This window comes from Phyllobates terribilis, unplaced genomic scaffold (genome assembly GCF_046119375.1).
Source record: "Phyllobates terribilis strain yellow unplaced genomic scaffold, ASM4611937v1 Scaffold_4__5_contigs__length_816908805, whole genome shotgun sequence".
NCBI classification, from domain to species: domain Eukaryota; kingdom Metazoa; phylum Chordata; class Amphibia; order Anura; family Dendrobatidae; genus Phyllobates; species Phyllobates terribilis.
This window is the reverse complement of record NW_027362764.1, coordinates 560,734,440-560,757,877: the sequence shown is the minus strand read 5'-3', so window position 1 is coordinate 560,757,877 and position 23,438 is coordinate 560,734,440.

Genomic DNA, 23,438 nt, shown 5'->3' with positions numbered 1-23,438 from the left:
AAGATGATCTGGACAATTTAGATATGGATGGTTGTTGGGGGTTGATACTATTTATGTTGATATGAGGGATACATTATCCTTATATGAGATATGAACATGGAGGGAGTGTATTTTTGAGTATTGTTTACTGTGTTTATAAAATGTAAATGATGTTTTGCATTTATCCCGTTCCTGTTCTTCTCTCTTGGTGGCCTCTAGCATTTTTCCCTCTTTCTTTGGCATTCCCCCTTGTTCTATTATCACTGCCTATGATCTTGCCCTCTTTCAAGATGGCGCTTTAGTTAACTGTAACATACTTACTTAGATACTGCAGCTGTAGTGAGCGTTGTGATGTGGAACTTCTGATATGCCTCCATCTATGAAGGTGTCCATAGGGGGTGGTGCGCGTCAATTGACGTCACTGGAGAAGTTTCCCCTGACATGCATCATGACCGCAACGCCGGATGTGACGCACCGGGTGGCGAAAGTCCCGCCTTCCAACACTGCAATATGCGGCAAGGATACTTCCAGGTAGTTAGGGAGCGGAGGATGAGTAAGATATAAAGGGAACATGAGACACAGAGGATGTAGCACCCTCCTGAGAAAGCCAACGCGAAACGCACGTCGGGGCTTTGGCGTGTCGTGTGGGCTGTGTCACATTAATGGGTAAGCAGTTTCTGCTTTGATCACTACTCTGTCTCCCTCTGGATACTATTTGTACCCATATTATGGGCATTACTCTCATTCTGAGGCACTTGCCTGTCCTCTGGTGTTAGGACAGAGGGTGGATTTTTGTACTTTTTTCTTTTCCAATTTTCTTACCTGTGGGGGGGTGACTATATGTTCTTGAACATGTGCCCTAGTTTATGACACCTATATAGATACTCTTCTCTCACCTCCTCCTGTATATGTACACAGGACCCAAGTGACCACTTCACGGCTGCATTTTGCCTGCCTGTATATCCTGCACATAGTTTTCAATATTTTTTGTATTTTGTTTTTAAACCTGTTTAAATAAAGTTTTTGCATTTTCATTATAAAATGGGTATGAAGTTTGCTTTATGTTAATTGCTCTGGGCGTATTTGACTCCTTGTTCTTGAATGAATGATCTATGGTGGTGGGAGTGCCCCATTTTGTGGACCATGGTCCTATTCTTTATCCATAATTCCTGCTATGGTTATACATACGTTAAACTGTGTCTATTCATCACACGTCTCTTTGTCTAGGCACAATATACATCTACCTAGTCTTTGTGCTACCAAGAGTTCTCTTTTGCATGGTAATTAACCTGGATAATTATGATTTTCACTTCTTTTGTACACTGCCATTTTACATAGAGGCTGCTTTTTAGTTTGCTGCCTCCTATCCTTACTGCAAATGGGATAGGGGAGGGGAGAGAGGGGTTTGGTGAGAGGAATTTCAGAGATTTTTAATATTTTCTATGACACCAAGTAATACAAAAAAAGTATGTGCCAAACACTTTAGCATGCTCCTGCTATTTGTTACAGGAAGCTAATATGCACATGTCCCCCTTAGTCTCCACTTGCTTAAACCCCTAAATAACTCATGCTCTTATCTGTTGGTATATGCAACAGTTGTGGAATTCTTTGTTTGTGTGAAGAAGGACTTTATGCTGATCTGACAGTAGATGGCGATTCAGACATGGAATAAGAAAAATAGACAGGTAAGTTCTACCATCAGCCTATTAGTGGATGATGCTCAATTAATCCACATAAGGAATGAGGATACAGCAAAGGGAATGTGGAAGCACTAAGAAAGCTACATGAAAGACCCAGCTTAAATCACAAGTTATTTCTGCTAAGAAAACTTTACAGTATGAGACTAAGTGCAGACAATGACATGCAGAAGCATATATTCTCTATTATGGAAGTGATATCACAGCTGAGATCAGTTGGTGAAGATATTAAGGAAAGCCATATAGCAGCAATATTATTGTGCAGTTTACCAGGTTCATATACTGCTTTGATAAATGCACTAGAGACAAGACCTGAAACAAACATTACATTAGAGTTTGTGAAGACCAGACTCGTAGATGAATATCAAAGAAGGAAAGAACAAACAAATGATTCTTCTACTGAAAAAGATAATGAAAATGCTCTTAAAGCTACAGAATCAAAAGACCCTTTAATAAATAGACAAAAGAATGTTTCAGATGTAAGAAAAAAGGACATTTAAAGAAAGACTGTACTATATGGAAAGCTGAACAACAGAACTTACATCATAAAGAGAATACACAGAAGGTGAAAAACACAATTTCTGATTCATGTGAAAATAATTGGAATGGCACATTTAAAGTGACTGATAATAAATCATCGTTGGGTTGGTTTATTGACTCAGGAGCAACAAGTCACATGACAAGTAATAAAAATTTCTTTACTGAACTTAATTTAAATAAGAAGGAAGCCATTTATCTTGCAGATGGAAGCAAAATAACTGCAGAAGGTGTTGGACAAGGAATGCTAAACTGTTCTAACATGTTTGGGCATGATTCAAAAATACTTGTAAAGGATGTGATATGTTATGGATCCGGGTGGTGGAACCTCTGTGCTGCGGTACAAGGAGGGGCCAGAGGGGCGTGACTAAGTATCTACTCGGCCCGACCAAGGTCGCACGGTGGCTCAGGCGACTCCATGAACCAGGGAGGAACCGAGCAGAGGGACCAGGTGCCACTCTGGGACTGACCTTGTATAAGAGCAGGTGATTCCCACGGGTCAGAGGGCAGGAACTGACTGGTACAGCGGATGAGCTTCGTCAGGCAGGCTGACGGGTGGTCTGGGTTGCCAAGCAGGCTTATTAGGCAGATAGTCAGGCAAAGTGTACCAGGTAGGCAAGCTGGCGGGCACAACAGGTAACTGGCAGGTGCTTCCAGGTAAGCAGGCAAGCGGACACAACAGATAGCTGGCAGGTGCTTCCAGGTAAGCAGGCTGGCGGGCACAACAGATAGCTGGCAGGTGCTTCCAGGTGAGCAGACAGGCAGGCACGGCAGGTAACAGGCAGGTGCTTCCAGGTAAGCGGGCAGGCAGAGCCCATAGACAGGCTGGCGGACAGGACTGTGGACAGACTGTCGGGCTGGATGGTAGGCAGACTGGTGGACTGGGCTGTAGAACAGGCTGGCGGACAGGACTGACTTGCAGAGGACCTGAGGGCTGAAGCAAAGTAAGTAACACAAAGCAACAACCTTGCACGGTGTAACGGGTCTGGGAGGCGGAACCTCTGAGCAACTATACAAGGGGGCGGTCCTTGTAAGGAAGCGGGTGGCTCCCAGGGAAGACGGGCAGGTAATCACGGCAAGTGACAGGGACAGTCTCTGGGTAGAAGGGCAGGTAGTCACGGCAAGTGACAGGGACAGTCTCTGGACAGGCAGGTGGTCACGGCTAGTGACGGCAGAGCCTCCAGGTAGGCTAGCAGGCAGGTAGCAGGTGAGCGCTCTAAGGTGAGCAGGCGAGAGTCTCTGGACAGGCAGGTGGTCACGGCAAGTGACAGCGGAGCCTCCAGGTAAGCTAGCAGGCAGGTAGCAGATGAGCGCTCCCAGGTGAGCAGACAGGAGTCTGTGGACAGGCAGGTGGTCACGGCGAGTGACGGCGGAGCCTCCAGGTAGGCTAGCAGGCAGGTAGCAGATGAGCGCTCCCAGGTGAGCAGACAAGAGTCTCTGGACAGGCAGGTGGTCACGGCAAGTGACGGCGGAGCCTCCAGGTAGGCTAGCAGGCAGGTAGCAGACGAGCGCTCCCAGGTGAGCGGGCAGGCTGGTCCATAGACAGACTGACAGGTGTCGGAAGGCAGACCGTCGGACCGCAGGCTTGCAAGCAGGTAAACGGATATCTGGCAGGTATTAAGCAGGAATCTGGCAGGTGACTGGCAGGCAACAGGCAGGAATCTGGCAGGTGACTGGCAGGTAACAGGCAGGAATCTGTCAGGTAACTGGCAGGAATCTGGCAGGTGACTGGCAGGTAACTGGAAACAGGACCTGAGGGCTGAAGCAGAGTGAAGGCTTTGCAACAACATTGCTCGGGAACCTCCATTTTGGAGGAGATGCCTTATATATGGTGAAGTCCTCCGGCCATTGGCCGGGGACTCCTTAGGACGGCGCGCGCGGCCCCTTTAAGAGAGGGGGAGCACGCGCGCCCTAAGCACCGTGGCCGGGAAGCAGCGCGCGCTGCCAGCAGAGCGGGAGGAAGACGCCAGGCACAGAGTGGAGAGGTGAGGGGCACAGCGTCCCTGCCTAGCAGGAGGCAGGGACGCCGACCCTACACACGGTCACCTCCATATTGGAGGAGGTGCCTTTTATAGAGAAAGTCTTCCGGCCATTGGCCAGGACTTTTTAGGATGGCGCGCGCGGCCCCTTTAAGTGGGAGGGAGCGTGCACGTGCGCCCTAAGCATAGAGCCAAGGAAGCTGCGTGCACCAGCAGCAGCTGCAGGGAGACCAGAAGATGCCGGAGCAGGACCGCGGTGGTAAGGGGGACAGCATCTCTGCCTGGCAGGGGGCAGAGACGCCGATCCTACTTGTTATATGTTCCAGGATTAGAAGGAGGATTGTTATCTGTAAAACGTCTAACAGCTAAAGGACTTACTGTAAAATTCAAAGATGATGAGTGTACAGTCCTAGCAGGAAACAAGGTAATAACCAATGTTAAGGCAGATGAACAATTCTATCATCTAGACACATTAAAGGAACAGATGAAGTTGTGTACACATGATCAAAAGAATTGTATTCACATGTGGCATAGACGTCTAGGACACAAACATCCTGAAAGTAAAATGGAGCTACAAAGGAAAGAATTGACAAAGGATCTATTGATATCTGGCTGCTCAATTACCGTAAGATGTGAATGTTGTATAAAATCAAAAGCCACAAGGATATCTATTCCTAAAGAAAGTGAAACGAAAAGCACAAGACCACTTGATTTGGTGCATACTGACGTATGTTGACCCATGAAAGTGACTACATCAGGAGGCAATAGATATATGGTGACTTTTATAGATGACTACTCAAGATACACAGTCACATACTTGATCAAGAACAAAAGCAAAGTTTTCAGTAAACTAGTAGACTACGTGACAAAGTCGAATAACAAATTTCAGAGGAAGCCAGTTGTCATTATAAGTAGTGTTGAGCCACCCCCGTAGTGTTCGAGTTCGGTTCGGTTCGTCGAACACCCGTGTGTTCGCCGAACTGTTCGTCGAACTGTTCGTCGAACACCTTCGAACACCGTTAAAACCAATGGCAGGCAAACAAAAACACATAGAAACACATAGAAAACACCTTCAAAGGTGTCCAAAAGCTGACAAACTGCTCAGAAGACACAACTAACACATGGAAAAGTGACAAGTACATATAGTTATGAGAAAAGAAAAGAGGTGGAGGAGTAAAAGGAGGGGGAGACACAGATATAGGCATGTCATGCCCTTCTAAAATCCAAAAAGTGAGAAGCCGACACGTTCAGTCCGCTCCTGCCCGTGCCACCTCCATGTCACCGGGTTTGTGCCAGAGCCGCGGTGAACCCTGACGGCCAGCCCCCCTCTCCCAATACTGGTGCCTGTCCGCTGGTGGGTCGAGCGAGCCCCCCTGTGGTGGAGGCAGCTCTAAGCTTTTTAATTTAAATTGTCTCTCTAATTTGAATGAATACACTTTAAATCCATTTACAAGGATCTATTGGAGGGCAAGTCTCATGCCAGCAGCCGCGTAATTCCAGCTCCAGTAGCGTCCACTAAAGCTGCTGCAGTTAAAAAGCTTTTATAAGGATCGAGCTCGGCTGTCCACCGCAAGGCATCCTACTGCCAGTCCCAGCCCCTATGCCTTGGGGTGCCTCCTGATGCTCTTCACTGAGTATCCCGTGGTCCCGAAGCATTTCCTTTGAAAAAATGAAGTGTCCAAACTACAGGTGGTGTAGCTTGCTTAACAGCCGGGATAATCCGCTGACTAGCAGACACTGCTACTAGGCACAAAGTATTTCCTGGGCTAGATGCAGTTAAAAATTTGTAATTAGATACTCTCGTTGGATGCTGAGAAAGCATTTCATAGAGTCTCCTGGCACGCCATATATGATTCTCTTAAAAAGCTTGGGGTAGGGGTCTAGGGGACCCTTTTATAGCCAAAATCACGGCCCTGTATCGCAATACGTCACCTAGGCTGAAGATAAATGGAACTGTAGCACCCTGAGGGCTCGGTTGCTACAGAGGTATTGCACCTCACCCAGAGGTGTGATATCTCACTCTCAGGTAAGGATGGAGTGTGGATCAGGACCCGACACCTGCATGCATTACACCACATTGCCGTGGGGCAGGGCGACCAATATGCCCCTGAGATGGGCACGACAGTCCCTGTCCCTGGCTGGAGTGGGGGGAGGGAACACTGAGGAAGGGGAACCATGTAATGCAGGAGCAGGGAGGAAGCAGTTCCTGGGTGCATTGAGAAGGGAGTATAAAAGGTGGGCACCATCTTAGTTCAGTGCAGAGAAGTCTGAGCAGAAGTGGCAGGGAGCAGGGGCTCTGCATGAGCTCTGCTCCGGAGGCGGGCCTAGTAACAGAGGCCCAGGCCTGGAAGAGGGAGAAGGAAAGAAGAGGAGCCGAGAAGGCTCCAGGAACGAGGAACGAAGGGATCCCAGGGGTGCGGACGGGCGAGTCGCCACCGCACGCCCGAATCCACCTGCATGGAGGGGTCAGGCCAAAGGGGGAGACCGGTCCCCGAAACTAGTGGAGGCAGGAAACGACCCTCAGCTAGAAACCGGAGGCTGTGACATTTTATGTGGCGCAGCCCCTCGCTACACCAGCTAGGAGGGCAGCACATAGGGTCAGGAAAACTGGCGCCAAGTTTACCAAGAGGAGGCCCGAGGCAGCCGGACAGAAGGGTTGGTAAGAAAGGCCAGACAAAGGACACACAAAGGGGGTCCTGCGAAGCGCTCCAAAGTTATCTGGGAGTTGTCTGAGCCCCTCACCTGGTGAGCACAGTACGACGTGGGCAGCCGTTACCTGCAGACGTGGTCTGGATAATAAGAACTGTGAGTAAAGGCCCTGGACTGCATCACTGACTCCGTGTCGTTACTGCTGCTGCCCTGCACCATCACCCCCATCCTCCGCATACACTGCCCTGAGGCTATACTCCTCCCGTGGGGAGTTATGCTACGCTCTGCTGCACCCACAACACCAGCCTCAGCGGTCTGCCCTGCAGCAGCGGTTCACTCTGACCGCAATCCACGGGTGGCGTAGTCGGACATTTAAACATCAAAACCACATAAATAGTTCCGCCACTGGTTTGACCACCCTGAGCCACGGAACCGGGTCGCCGCCACGAAGACTACAACCACCAGCATCCACCAAAAAGGGTCCGGCTCCGGGTGTCCCAAGGCCCAGGGGGTGCATCAGAACATTTTCATCACCTTTCACAATCACCAATGGGACAAGGCAGGGATGTCCTCTGTCCCCTCTCTTATACATCCTAGTGACGGAGCACCTGCTCTCATCAATTCGCCATAACCCCAATATTAGGTGGATTGAGGTGGGAGGCACCGAGTACAAGTGCTCTCTATTTGCTGATGATGTCCTAGTATATATCACTCAATCACATATATCCATCCATGCTGTTATGGCTGAAATAGATCACTTTGTTACATGGTCAAATTTTAAAATCAATGCAGCGAAGTCTGAGGCCCTCGATGTCTCCCTCCCCAAATCCATATAGGATTCCATCCAGTCCAACTTTCCCTTTGCCTGGCCCTCACAGGGTATCAAATACTTAGGAATTCCTATTCATAGAGACCTCTCCCATCTATGTTATCTTAATTTTGGGCCCTTTATTGAACAACTCCATACAGACCACGGTTGGCAAGTTAGAACTGTAAGATTCACTACGTGAACCACTGGTGTTTTGTGGAAAAGCACATGTACACTGTGTTCCAAATTATTATGCAAAAAGTGTTTAGGAGTGATAAGGGAAGAATTTGTTTGTTTGTCAGTTAAACTCATTGATGGTGATGTGTGTCAGGGCTCTTTATATCACTGTAAGCAATTGCAGACACCTGTGCTAATTAGTTTGGCAGGTGTGTCCAATGAAAGGCAAGACTACTTAAGAAGGCTGTCTCACATTATTAAGCAGCCTACATTTTCTGCCAAAATGGGAAAGAAAAAGGATGTGTCGGCTGCTGAGAAGCAACAAATTGTGGAGTGTTTAGGTCAAGGCATGACTACAATCAACATTGTGCGATGATCAGGATGAAGTGTCTTGGCAATCAAGAAGTATGTAGCTGATTCACAGTACACACGTGTGCGTGCTGATAAGGGCAAATTGAGGACTCTTTCCTACAGGCAATTACGTCAGGTTAAAAGAGCAGCGGCAAAAAAGCCTTGTCATAGCAGCAGACAAGTTTTTGAAGCTGCTGGTGCCTCCAACGTCCCCCGAACAACAAGATACAGGGTCCTTCAGAGGTTTGCAGCTGTGCATACGCCATCCTGTCGACCTCCTCTATCCACTTCACACAAGCAGAAACGGCTCCAGTGGGCTAAACATTACATGAAGACTGATTTCAAAACTGTTTTGTTCACGGATGAGTGCCGTGCAGCGCTCGATGGTCCAGATGGATGGAGTGGAGGATGGCTGGTTGATGGACACCCCACGCAAACACGGCTACAGCGCCAACAAGGAGGAGGTGGAGTAATGTTTTGGGCTGGAATCATGGGGAGAGAGATTGTCGACCCCTTTAGGATCCCTGAAGGCGCTAAAGATGAACTCCATAATGTATGTGGATTTTCTCAAACAGCACTTCCTGCCATGGTTCAAGAAGAAGAACCGTGTATTTCACAGCAAGATCATTTTTTTGCATGATAATGCACCATCTCATGCTGCACATAAAACATCTGCATCTCTGGCTGATATGGGCATAAAAGGGGACAAACTTATGGTGTGACCCCCATGCTCCCCTGACCTCTACCCCATTCAGAACCTCTGGAGCATCATCAAAAGGATGTCTATGATGGCGGGAGGCAGTTCACATCTAAGCAACAGCTCTGGGAGGGTATTCTGTCCTCATGCAAAACAACTGAAGCAGAAACCATCCAAAACCTGACAAATTCAATGGACGAGAGAGTTCAGAAGCTCCTTTCGAACAAGGGGTCCTATGTGAAAATGTAACATCACCTAGAATAAAGTTTTGAGTTGAAAACTGTTTGATTTCAGTTTCTAATAACCTGCTAATGCTTATAATTTCAAAAATGACAATTTTTTTGGTCTTTATTAAAATGAAAAGGTTGATCGAAAAGTTTGGGGGATCTAAGAGTGTGGCAACCCAGTAGTCATGATTACTTCTAATTCTGACAATATGAGGGTCATGTTGCAGGTAGTGCAGCAAGAAGGCACTCATGTGTCTTGCGCATCTCGGAGCCCCAAAATTATTTTCCGGGCTAGATGCAGCTAAAAATTATTATTAATTTTAAATCTGGTGGAGCTTAGTATAGATGGCCTAATAGGATCAGTGCTGCACACTGCTACAAAGCCCAAATTATTTTCCAGCCAAGATACAGATAAACATGATTAGTAATTTTAAATCTGGTGGAGCTTATTATAGATGGCCTAAATGTCACGCTGTCTCTGCGTACTGGAGGTCAGGGGCCTAAGCTGACCCTAAGCTGGGGCCCTGACTAATCCCTCTACCTGGAGGTACTGTTAAAGGTACAGAGGTCCAGGCCGCCAGCGTAACCCCTACCTCCTGAGGATCCCTGCACCTCAGTAATCTAGTCCTGAGAAGGACCCCGATCACAACAATAGGGGACAGGAAATAATATGCCAACACTCAGTACTTAGACGAACGAGACAGTACAAGGGTCAAACCAAAAACCACCTTGCATACAAAAACTACTCACAACAACAGAGGGAACACCAACGGGAAAGGAAATAAATGATAAAGCGAGGAAGGGAAAAATCACACCAAATACACTTAGCTCAGAACTCCAAAACACCACGATCCGCTCTGTATGTCTGTATGAAATGCTTTCACCGACACTTCCCTAACAGACCGGCAGGCATTTGAAGGAGTCCCACTACAGCAGCATTGATTGCAGCTGGGCGAGGCTGGACCTCGTCTAGCACAGAGAGAGAGAGAGAGAGTTAACTCCCTCACTGCCGAAAAACACAAAGCACCAAAAACTCAGCTGCGAGAAGTCAGGCTGTGTAATCGTGACGATCTTCGTGGCGACACACCCGTGACAGTACCCCCCCTTCTACGAGGGGCCTCCGGACCCTCAGGGCCAGGTTTATCCGGGTGAGTCGTGTGGAAGGCCCGAATTAATCGGTCTGCGTTAATATCCGACGCAGGAACTCACATCCTCTCCTCAGGACCATACCCCTTCCAATGAACCAGGTACTGAAGGGACCGGCGATTAAAGCGTGAATCGATGACCCTCGATACCTGGAACTCCAAGTTACCATTGACCACCACTGGAGGGGGAGGTAAAGGTGACGGTACCACCGGCGCAACATACCTCTTAAGCAACGATCTGTGGAACACGTTGTGAATTTTAAACATAGGGGGGAGGTCAAGACGGAATGCCACCGGATTAATTGTAGAACTGATCCTGTACGGCCCAATGAACCTGGGACCCAGTTTCCAGGAGGGAACCTTAAGTTTTATATTCCTGGTAGACAACCATACCCGATCGTTCACACTTAGGTCCGGACCAGACACTCTCCTCCTATCAGCCATACGTTTGTATCGGTTCCCCATAGTATTCAGATTATTCAGTACCCCTCTCCATACTGAAGCGAGTGATGAGGAAAATCGTTCCTCCTCAGGAACCCCCGAAGAGCCCCCCCTACTGAAAGTACAAAACTGGGGGTGAAAACCATATGCCCCAAAAAACGGGGACTTACCAGTGGACTCGCTCCGCCTATTATTAAGAGCAAACTCTGCCAGAGGTAAGAAAGAAGCCCAGTCCTCCTGGTTCTCTGACACAAAACACCGGAGATATGTCTCCAAGCTCTGGTTCATACGTTCCGTCTGACCATTGGTCTGAGGATGAAAAGCCGATGAGAACGATAAATGCATCCCCCGCCGTATACAAAACGCCTTCCAGAATTTGGACACAAACTGAGACCCCCGATCTGACACCACCTCGGAGGGTACCCCGTGAAGCCTCACAATCTCCCCAATGAACACCTGCGCAAGAGTTTTAGCATTAGGAAGAGCAGGAAGAGCGATAAAATGTGCCATCTTGCTGAACCTGTCCACTACAACGAGTATGACCGTTTTACCCGAAGACGGCGGGAGGTCCGTAATAAAGTCCATAGACAGATGAGTCCAAGGACGCTCCGGGATCTTCAAAGGTAAGAGGTCTTAGAGCGCGCACAAACCCCACAGGACGCGACAAAAGTTACCACCTCCTTATGTAAGTTAGGCCACCAAAACCGACGCGAGAGGAGATCCACCGTTGCTTTACTCCCCGGGTGTCCTGCCAAAGCTGAGTTATGGTGTGCCTCGATCACCTTTTGTCGCAACTGATCTGGAACAAACAGTCTCCCCGGAGGTCCAACAGGGGCGTCCCTCTGAGCCTCCAATACCTCCTCCTCAAGCTCAGAGCATACTGCCGAAACCACCACCCCCTCCTGAAGGATAGGAACCGGGTCGTCCGTATTCCCGGCCCCAGGGAAACTACGAGATAAGGCATCCGCCTTTACATTTTTTGACCCAGGACGATATGTAACGACAAAATTAAACCTGGTAAAAAATAATGACCACCTAGCTTGTCTGGGATTCAGACGTTTTGCGGACTCCAGATATAGCAGGTTCTTGTGATCGGTGATGACGGTGACCGGATGGACTGCCCCCTCTAAAAAATGGCGCCACTCCTCAAAAGCTAACTTAATGGCCAAGAGTTCCCTATTGCCGACATCGTAATTCCTCTCAGCGGCCGACAATTTTTTAGAGAAAAAGGCGCACGGATGCCACTTACCAGGGGACGAACCTTGTGACAACACTGCTCCCACCCCTACCTCGGAAGCGTCTACCTCTACAATGAATGGCTGTGACGCATCAGGTTGAATGAGTATGGGTGCCGAGGCAAAACATTTTTTCAAGGAGGAGAATGCTTGACAAGCCTTGTCAGACCACCTAGAAAAATCCGTCCCCTTTTTAGTCATGTCTGTGAGAGGCTTAACCATGGAAGAGAAATTCCGAATGAACTTCCGGTAATAATTAGCAAACCCCAGGAAACGTTGTAGTGCCTTAAGATTCTCTGGCCGATCCCACTCAAGAACTGCCCGCACTTTCCCAGGGTCCATACGAAAACCGGACGCTGAAACCAGGAAGCCTAAAAACTGGAGTTCCTGTACGGCGAACACACACTTTTCCCATTTCGCATACAGTTTATTATCCCGCAAGATCTGTAACACCTGCCTAACGTGCTCCTGATGAGACACCAGATCCGGCGAGTAAATTAAGATATCATCCAGATATATGACAACAAACTGTCCCACCAGGCGGCGAAAAATGTCATTAACAAAGTGTTGGAACACCGCCGGGGCATTAGTCAGACCGAATAGCATGACAAGGTTCTCATAATGCCCCTCTGGAGTGTTAAACGCCGTCTTCCACTCATCCCCCTCCTTCATCCTAATCAGATTGTATGCCCCCCTGAGATCCAACTTAGAGAACCATTTGGTGCCCACGATCTGATTAAAGAGATCGGGAATAAGTGGGAGCGGATACGGATCTCGGACCGTAATCCGATTAAGTTCACGGAAATCCAGGCAAGGGCGTAGGCCTCCATCTTTCTTCTTAACAAAGAAGAACCCCGCGGCCACCGGTGAAGATGAAGGTCTAATATGCCCCTTAGCCAGACTTTCTGAAATATAATCCTTCATGGCCTGCCTCTCAGGACCAGAAAGGTTATACAACCTAGCTTTAGGTAACTTGGCCTCAGGGAGCAGTTTTACAGAACATACTCGCGATGAGGAGGTAGTTCCTGACACCCTTTCTCCGAGAATACATCCTCAAAGTCCGCCAGAAATGGAGGCAAGACCCTAGGAGTAACCGCACCGATGACCCTATTCATGCAGTTTTTATTACAGAATTTACTCCATTGGCTTATCTCTCTGGATTGCCAATTAATAACCGGGTTATGCTTAGTTAACCAAGGAAGGGCCAACACTATAGGAGTGGGAAGACCCTCCAACACGTAGCAAGACAACAGTTCTTTATGTATCGCCCCCACTTGAAGTTTTACGTTATGCACAGCTTGCAATAAACTTCCCTGACCGAGAGGCCTGGCATCGATCGAGAATATGGGGATGGGTTTAGTCAACTCACTCAATCGCATACCTTGAACCCTGGCAAACCGAGCGTCCACCAGATTAGCCCCGGCCCCACTATCCAGAAGAACAGATATCCTCTCAGTTCTCGTACCCACCACCACCTCCGCCGGTACGAGAAACTGAGACGAACCTAGGGACGAAATACCTACTCCCAGATTGCCGTCCACCACACAACCTGGGATCAACAGTTTTCCGACGACTCTTCACTCTGCAAGGGACGGGATGGACACCCCCCAATAAAATGTCCCTTTCTCCCGCAGAAGAAACACCTTCCTGTCTTATGGCGCACCACCGGTCCCCTCCCCCGAAATGATGTCCCTCCTAATTGCATAGGCTCCTCTGGACTGACCAGGGGAACCACCATATGAGGGGACCTTGTAGGAGGTGGAGTCATCACAGGGGGTGGAGTTATCCCGCACTTCTCCCGAAGCCGTCTGTCAATGCGAATAGCAAGGGCCATAGCGGCTTCCAGTGACGCGGGAGAGTCATACTGTGCCAACACATCCTTTAATTTGTCGGATAAACCTTGACAAAACTGGCTCCTAAGAGCCGGGTCATTCCACTGGGTGTCCGTGGCCCACCTACGGAACTCCGAACAGAATTCCTCCGCCGGACGATCTCCCTGCTGGATCCTACGTAACTTAGATTCAGCAAAGGAGATCCGATCCGGGTCATCATATACGAGACCCAGAGCTGCAAAAAACCTATCCACTGACTGGAGAGCCGGGGAGCCCGGGGAAAGAGAGAACGCCCAAGATTGTGGGTCCCCTTGTAGGAGCGAGATGACTATTCCCACCCTTTGTTCTTCACTCCCCGATGACCGAGGCCGCAGCCGAAAGTACAACTTGCATGCCTCCCGGAAAACAAAAACTTGTCCCGCCCCCCAGTGAACCTGTCAGGGAGAGCTACTTTAGGTTCTGGTCCGGCTTGCTCCTGGGGATATAAAACCTTAGACCTAACGTCCGCCAGCTCCATGGACAAACTATGCAACTGCCGAGCTAGAATGGCTACTGGATCCATGGTAGCTGGAGAGAATCTTAGTTGGTCGGTGAAAATGTCACGCTGTCTCTGCGTACTGGAGGTCAGGGGCCTAAGCTGACCCTAAGCTGGGGCCCTGACTAATCCCTCTACCTGGAGGTACTGTTAAAGGTACAGAGGTCCAGGCTGCCAGCGTAACCCCTACCTCCTGAGGATCCCTGCACCTCAGTAATCTAGTCCTGAGAAGGACCCCGATCACAACAATAGGGGACAGGAAATAATATGCCAACACTCAGTACTTAGACGAACGAGACAGTACAAGGGTCAAACCAAAAACCACCTTGCATACAAAAACTACTCACAACAACAGAGGGAACACCAACGGGAAAGGAGATAAATGAAAAAGCGAGGAAGGGAAAAATCACACCAAATACACTTAGCTCAGAACTCCAAAACACCACGATCCGCTCTGTATGAAATGCTTTCACCGACACTTCCCTAACAGACCGGCAGGCATTTGAAGGAGTCCCACTACAGCAGCATTGATTGCAGCTGGGCGAGGCTGGACCTCGTCTAGCACAGAGAGAGAGAGAGAGAGTTAACTCCCTCACTGCCGAAAAACACAAAGCACCAAAAACTCAGCTGCGAGAAGTCAGGCTGTGTAATCGTGACGATCTTCGTGGCGACACACCCGTGACACTAATAGAATCAGTGCTGCACACTGCTACAAAGCCCAAATTATTTTCCAGCCAAGATACAGATAAACATGATTAGTAATTTGAAAGCTTAAAACGGTTGGTAGGGTGATTTTAACCAATCATCAAGTTTTTACTCTCCCCAGGATGACACAGGGGTAGAAAAGTCGTTTCGGATCCATGATTTGTTCATCTTTATGAACGTGAGTCTGTCTACATTATCAGTGGAGAGCCGCGTGCGCTTATCTGTCAGCACACCACCAGCAGCGCTGAACACACGTTCAGACAGAACGCTGGCTGCGGGGCATGACAAGATCTCCAAGGCGTAAGTGGCTAGCTCCGGCCATTTATCCAGATTGGAAGCCCAAAAAGAGCAAGGGTCCAGTGACACAGTCATGGCTTCAATGTTTACTTGGAGATACTCCTGTACCATTGTCTCTAGGCGTTGACTATGTGTCAGACTTCTTGTCTCCTGTGGCCTTGCAAAGGATGGGCTAAAAAAGTGGTGAAATGATTCCGCAAAATTGATGTTACCAGCAGATACTGTGGTTCTGTTACGGTTTGAGTGCTGAACACTTGACGGTCCCACGGTTGGCAAGTTGGAACTGTGAGATTCACTACGTGCACCACTGGTGTTTTGTGGAAAAGCACATGTAAGATTCTGCAACAGTCTCTGCTGATACTCCTGCATGCGTGCATCCCTTTCTATGGCAGGAATAATTTCGGCAAATTTACTTTTGTACCGGGGATCTAACAGTGTGGCAACCCAGTAGTCAGGATTATTTCTAATTCTCACAATTCGAGGGTCATGTTGCAGGTAGTGCAGCAAGAAGGCACTCATGTGTGTTGCGCATCCAGGAGCACCAAGTCCCTGTTGTGTTGGTGGCGAGGTAACAATGATGCTTCCTTCCTTTGTCCTCTCCCCCCAACCTCGCACAACAGAAATGTGATCAAGGTCTCCCTCATCTGATGAGTCTTCCATCAGTTCGCCCTCCACTTCTTCCTGGGCTCCTGCACCTTCCTCACTAGTTTGGCTGCTACCATGCGCCCTGGTAAAACCATCTCCCCCACCCTCACATGCCTTCCGCCTTGGTGCTGCCGACCATCTGGACCTTGCAGATGTTAGCCCTTCCGCATACAACTCCTCCTCCTCTACTTCCTCCACCTCCTCTTGTGCCACCACCTGACTCCGAATTCTGTTTAACATGTGCTCCAGCATGTAAATCACCGGAATAGTCATGCTGATAATGGCATCGTCAGCACTAAACATCTTCGTCGCCATTTCAAAACTGTGCAGAAGGGTGCATAGGTCCCTGATCTGAGACCACTCCTCCAGCGTGATTTGCCCCACCTCTGGATCTCGTTGGCCCAGGCTATACGTCAGAACGTATTGCACCAGGGCTTGTCGGTGCTGCCACAGTCGCTGCAACATGTGCAGAGTTGAATTCCACTGGGTAGGCACATCGCATTTTAGCCGGTGAAGTGGCAGGCCCAACGACTTCTGTAGAGATGTAAGTCGCTGAGCTGCGGGATGCGAACGGCGGAAGTGAGCACACAGCGACCGTGCCCTCTGCAGAAGGCCATCTAGTCTGGGATAGTGGGCTAAAAATTGCTGGACAACCAGGTTCAACACGTGAGCCATACAAGGCACGTGTGTGACATTGCCCCGGCGAAGGGCCGCACCCAGGTTTGCAGCATTGTCGCACACGGCCTTCCCTGGTTTCAGGTCCAGTGGAGACAACCATTCATGAAATTGGTTCTCCAGAGCTGACCACAACTCCTCAGCTGTGTGACTCACATTTCCCAGACATTTCAAAGTAAAAACCACCTGATGACGTTGAGCCCTACTGCCAGCATAGTAAGGAGGTGTGCAGGATCCCTTCTGCGCAGTTAGAAAGCTTGTGGCATGACCAGACAGGCTTTGGGTGCAGGTGGAAGACCGAGAGCAGGTTGAGGAGGCAGAAGCAGTGGAGGAACTTTGACATAAAGAGGATTGACGCACAACTCGTGGGGACGGCAAGACTTGGACAGCAGCCCCTTGTCCTGCTGTCACCATAGTTACCCAGTGCCCAGTCAGCGACATGTAACGCCCCTGTCCATGCCTACTCGTCCAAGTGTCTGTGGTGAAATGCACCCTGTCACACACAGAGTTTCTCAAAGAAGCGGTGATGTTGTGTGCGACATGCTGGTGGAGCGCAGGCACACCTTTCTTTGAGAAGTAGTGCCGACTGGGCATCTGGTACTGGGGCACTGCGACGGACATAAGGTCTTGAAAATCCTCTGTGTCCACCAGGCGGAAAGGCAGCATTTCTGTAGCCAAGAGCTTGCAGATGGTGAAATTCAACCTCTTAGCTTTCTCATGGCTAGGAGGAAATGGTCTTTTACTTGTCCACATCTGAGGGACCGAGGGCTGGCTATTGTGCTTAGACGGGGTTGATAAGGGTGTCCCCGGCAAACTGCCGGTCTGTGAGGAAGATGCAGGCGGACATGTTAGGTTGCCTTGATCCAAAGGTGGTGCTATCGATGTCGGACAGTGCTCAACACCAGCTGGTGTTACCACCTCCAAAGAAAATGATGACCTGCCAATCACGCTGGCTGTTGCGGGTAAAGAGGTGGCAGGTCTGCGCCCCAAAACAGGTGTGACTGCTGTCCCCCCAGTCACAGAGGATGAAGAGGCCGCGGATGCACAAGATATGGCAGACGGTGGTTGGCCCGGCCGGCTAGGCCGCATTGTAGCACACTGAGCTTCCCACTGCAACTTATGCTTCATGTCCATGTGCCGGTTCATGCATGAAGTACTCAAACTATGTATTTTTTGGCCTCTACTTAGCTTTTGCTGACAAATGTTACAGATAACACGAGTTGGGTCATCTTTATCGATCTGAAAAAATGCCCAGGCTATGCCAGGCTTAGCACCCATGCGACCTGAAGAGCCACCACGACTTGTGGTGAGAGGCAGAGTTGTGTTTGAGGATGCAGTTGTTGACGTGCTTCCAGTACTACGTCTCTGTCCAGGAAGGCGCAACCTGACCTCGTCGTCACTAGCATCTTCCTCCACCTCCTCTGCTGACCTCATCTCTTGGCTGACTGTGGGTTGACAGTAAGTGGGATCTCCAACCTCATCATCATCACCCTGTGCGTTATCACACCCGTCGTCCTCAGAGCCAACCTGTTCCTGCCCTGACAAAAAACTAAAGTTGTCGCTCCAATCAGGTATTTGAGTCTCATCATCGTCTTCCTCATTGTCTCCACCAACAGGAGTTACAGTTTGGGAATGAGGGTCTACATTATGGTCAGAACCTTCTGCGTCTGGTCCTGGATCCGATTCATAAAGATTCTGGGCATCAGTGCAGATCATTTCCTCGTCTGGATTCACAGAAGCGCTGGAGTCGACCTCTGATTCCCAGGCTATAGTATGAGTAAACAGCTCTGCAGACTCAACCATCTGTTCTACCTCATACTCAGACGGGCAGCTGGAGATTTGGGAGCTGTGAGGAAGCAAGTGCGATTGGGGTGACACCTTTGAGGACTGGAGTATTTGTGATGTTGAAGTTGATGTGGAGGAGAGCCCACTTAAAGGAGCACTTGATATCCGTTGAAGCACCTGCTGTTTTTGTGCATCATCTGGAATTTGTAGCGATTGGCGTGGCCGTAAGAAAGGGATCTTATCACATTGTCCGCTAAAAGAAGTAGACATTTTAGTTTGACTGGAAGATGGTCTTTCTTCTGCAGATGTTACTGTTGCTTTAACACCTACCCCACGGACACAACCTTTTTTCCCCTTCCCAACACGCCTATTCCCCTTTCCACCAGCAGCAGGCCTTTTTCCACTCATTTTGGTGGTTAACTAATTCACAACTCTCGAGTTGTTTGCACAAAAAAACAATGGATGGGAACCGAGCAGAGCTGAGTGGCCAAACTGTGGTATTAGGCCAAAACTATTGGCTAGGTTAGATGCAGAAAAAAATTATATTCGATTTGCAACCTGATGGAGGTCAGTATAGATGGACTAATAGAACAAGTCCCACACACAGCTAGAAGCCCAAATATTTTTTCAGAGGTAGATGCAGAAAACAAATATATTCAGTTTGCAACCTGATGGAGGTTAGTATAGATGGACTAATAGAGAAAGTCCCACACACTGCTAGAAGGCCAAATATTTTTTCAGAGCTAGATGCAGAAAAAAATTATATGCAGTTTGCAACCTGATGGACGTCTGTATAGATGGATTAATAGAACAAGTCCCACACACAGCTAGAAGCCCAATATTTTTTCAGAGGTAGATGCAGAAAAAAAATATATTCAGTTTGATACCTGATGGAGGTCTGTATAGATGGATTAATAGAACAAGTCCCACACACAGCTAGAAGCCCAATATTTTTTCAGAGGTAGATGCAGAAAAAAAATATATTCAGTTTGCAACCTGATGGAGGTCAGTATAGATGGACTAATAGAGAAAGTCCCACACACTGCTAGAAGGCCAAATATTTTTTCAGAGCTAGATGCAGATAAAAATTATTTTTAATTTGCAACCTGATGGAGGTCAGTATAGATGGACTAATAGAGAAAGTCCCACACACTGCTAGAAGGCCAAATATTTTTTCAGAGCTAGATGCAGAAAAAAATTATATTCAGTTTGCAACCTGATGGAGGTCAGTATAGATGGACTAATAGAACAAGTCCCACACACAGCTAGAAGCCCAAATATTTTTTCAGAGGTAGATGCAGATAAAAATTATTTTTAATTTGCAACCTGATGGAGGTCAGTATAGATGGACTAATAGAGAAAGTCCCACACACTGCTAGAAGGCCAAATATTTTTTCAGAGCTAGATGCAGAAAAAAATTATATTCAGTTTGCAACCTGATGGAGGTCAGTATAGATGGACTAATAGAACAAGTCCCACACACTGCTAGAAGCCCAAATATTTTTTCAGAGCTAGATGCAGAAAAAAATTATATTCAATTTGCAACCTGATGGAGGTCAGTATAGATGGACTAATACAATGATGCTATGCCCAAAAGATTTTACTTCACTAGGTGCAGTAAAAAAATTGGTATTCTATACACAGGTGGTATATCTTGCAACACAGATAGGCTACTCCACTGACTAACACACTCTGCAATAGGCCAAAAAGGATTAGCTTTGCTAGATTCAGCCAAATGCTGTGAAAAAAACTTGCACAGCACTGGCACAGACCTGCCTGGCAAAAACTGATAGGAACTGATGTAACCTAGTCCTGAAAAGGACTGCAATTACAATTAGTCTTTACTCCCACAATCTGTCTATTTAAGAGCACAGACCTGCCTGATAAAAGTCGTAGGAAATGCTGTAACCTAGTCCTTAAAAGGACTGCAATCACAACTATTCCCTACTCCCAAGCTATCTGTAGATTTGTGCGAAAATTGGCTTGAAATTAACAAGGTATAGCGCACACAGGAACAGCGGTGCCGTCTAACACGCAGCTGCAGCAGTGAGAAAATGGTGGTGACGGGGAAAATGGCTTGGTCTTATAGGGCAAGGACATGTGACATACACTGCCAATAACACATGCCCTTGCTTGTGTGAAAAACAGCAGTTCGCTCCGTGTGTGCGCTGCTGATAGGCTGACAGACTGCACCTCCCCACTGCAAATGCGGGAAAGAGAAAAAAAAATGGAGATCTTCATTATTCAGGCAGAAATCCATCCCCTGCCCCTCCCCCCACCCCGCTGTACACTCAAACTGCGTATTAACATTAATTTTCATCATTACTGAGAAAAAATCCAGTTATAATTTTGGTGCACGAACAGTTATCGAACATAACCTCGAACAGCCGAATTTTTCTCAAATCGTTCGTGTTCGCCGAACGGCTCGAACACCGCCCAAAACAGCTCGAATTTGAGATTGGCGAACAGTTCGAGTAGAACAACTCTCATCTCTAGTCAGCACTAAACATCTTCGTCGCCATTTCAAAACTGTGCAGAAGGGTGCATAGGTCCCTGATCTGAGACCACTCCTCCAGCTTGATTTGCCCCATCTCCGGATCTCGTTGGCCCAGGCTATACGTCAGAACGTATTGCACCAGGGCTTGTCGGTGCTGCCACAGTCGCTGCAACATGTGCAGAGTTGAATTCCACCGGGTAGGCACATCGCATTTTAGCCGGTGAAGTGGCAGGCCCAACGACTTCTGTAGAGATGTATGTCGCTGAGCTGCGGGATGCGAACGGCGGAAGTGAGCACACAGCGACCGTGCCCTCTGCAGAAGGCCATCTAGTCTGGGATAGTGGGCTAAAAATTGCTGGACAACCAGGTTCAACACGTGAGTCATACAAGGCACGTGTGTGACATTGCCCCGGCGAAGGGCCGCACCCAGGTTTGCAGCATTGTCGCACACGGCCTTCCCTGGTTTCAGGTCCAGTGGAGACAACCATTCATGAAATTGGTTCTCCAGAGCTGACCACAACTCCTCAGCTGTGTGACTCACATTTCCCAGACATTTCAAAGTAAAAACCGCCTGATGACGTTGAGCCCTACTGCCAGCATAGTAAGGAGGTGTGCAGGATCCCTTCTGCGCAGTTAGAAAGCTTGTGGCATGACCAGACAGGCTTTGGGTGCAGGTGGAAGACCGAGAGGAGGTTGAGGAGGCAGAAGCAGTGGAGGAACTTTGACATAAAGAGGATTGACGCACAACTAGTGGGGACGGCAAGACTTGGACAGCAGCCCCTTGTCCTGCTGTCACCATAGTTACCCAGTGCCCAGTCAGCGACATGTAACGCCCCTTTCCATGCCTACTCGTCCAAGTGTCTGTGGTGAAATGCACCCTGTCACACACAGAGTTTCTCAAAGAAGCGGTGATGTTGTGTGCGACATGCTGGTGGAGCGCAGGCACACCTTTCTTTGAGAAGTAGTGCCGACTGGGCATCTGGTACTGGGGCACTGCGACGGACATAAGGTCTCGAAAATCCTCTGTGTCCACCAGGCGGAAAGGCAGCATTTCTGTAGCCAAGAGCTTGCAGATGGTGAAATTCAACCTCTTAGTTTTCTCATGGCTAGGAGGAAATGGTCTTTTACTTGTCCACATCTGAGGGACCGAGGGCTGGCTATTGTGCTTAGACGGGGTTGATAAGGGTGTCCCCGGCAAACTGCCGGTCTGTGAGGAAGATGCAGGCGGACATGTTAGGTTGCCTTGATCCAAAGGTGGTGCTATCGATGTCGGACAGCGCTCAACACCAGCTGGTGTTACCACCTCCAAAGAAAATGATGACCTGCCAATCACGCTGGCTGTTGCGGGTAAAGAGGTGGCAGGTCTGCGCCCCAAAACAGGTGTGACTGCTGTCCCCCCAGTCACAGAGGATGAAGAGGCCGTGGATGCACAAGATATGGCAGACGGTGGTTGGCCCGGCCGGCTAGGCCGCATTGTAGCACACTGAGCTTCCCACTGCAACTTATGCTTCATGTCCATGTGCCGGTTCATGCATGAAGTACTCAAACTATGTATTTTTTGGCCTCTACTTAGCTTTTGCTGACAAATGTTACAGATAACACGAGTTGGGTCATCTTTATCGATCTGAAAAAATGCCCAGGCTATGCAAGGCTTAGCACCCATGCGACCTGAAGAGCCACCACGACTTGTGGTGAGAGGCAGAGTTGTGTTTGAGGATGCAGTTGTTGACGTGCTTCCAGTACTACGTCTCTGTCCAGGAAGGCGCAACCTGACCTCGTCGTCACTAGCATCTTCCTCCACCTCCTCTGCTGACCTCATCTCTTGGCTGACTGTGGGTTGACAGTAAGTGGGATCTCCAACCTCATCATCATCACCCTGTGCGTTATCACACCCGTCGTCCTCAGAGCCAACCTGTTCCTGCCCTGACAAAAAACTAAAGTTGTCGCTCCAATCAGGTATTTGAGTCTCATCATCGTCTTCCTCATTGTCTCCACCAACAGGAGTTACAGTTTGGGAATGAGGGTCTACATTATGGTCAGAACCTTCTGCGTCTGGTCCTGGATCCGATTCATAAAGATTCTGGGCATCAGTGCAGATCATTTCCTCGTCTGGATTCACAGAAGCGCTGGAGTCGACCTCTGATTCCCAGGCTATAGTATGAGTAAACAGCTCTGCAGACTCAACCATCTGTTCTACCTCATACTCAGACGGGCAGCTGGAGATTTGGGAGCTGTGAGGAAGCAAGTGCGATTGGGGTGACACCTTTGAGGACTGGAGTATTTGTGATGTTGAAGTTGATGTGGAGGAGAGCCCACTTAAAGGAGCACTTGATATCCGTTGAAGCACCTGCTGTTTTTGTGCCTCATCTGGAATTTGTAGCGATTGGCGTGGCCGTAAGAAAGGGATCTTATCACATTGTCCGCTAAAAGAAGTAGACATTTTAGTTTGGCTGGAAGATGGTCTTTCTTCTGCAGATGTTATTGTTGCTTTAACACCTACCCCACGGACACAACCTTTTTTCCCCTTCCCAACACGCCTATTCCC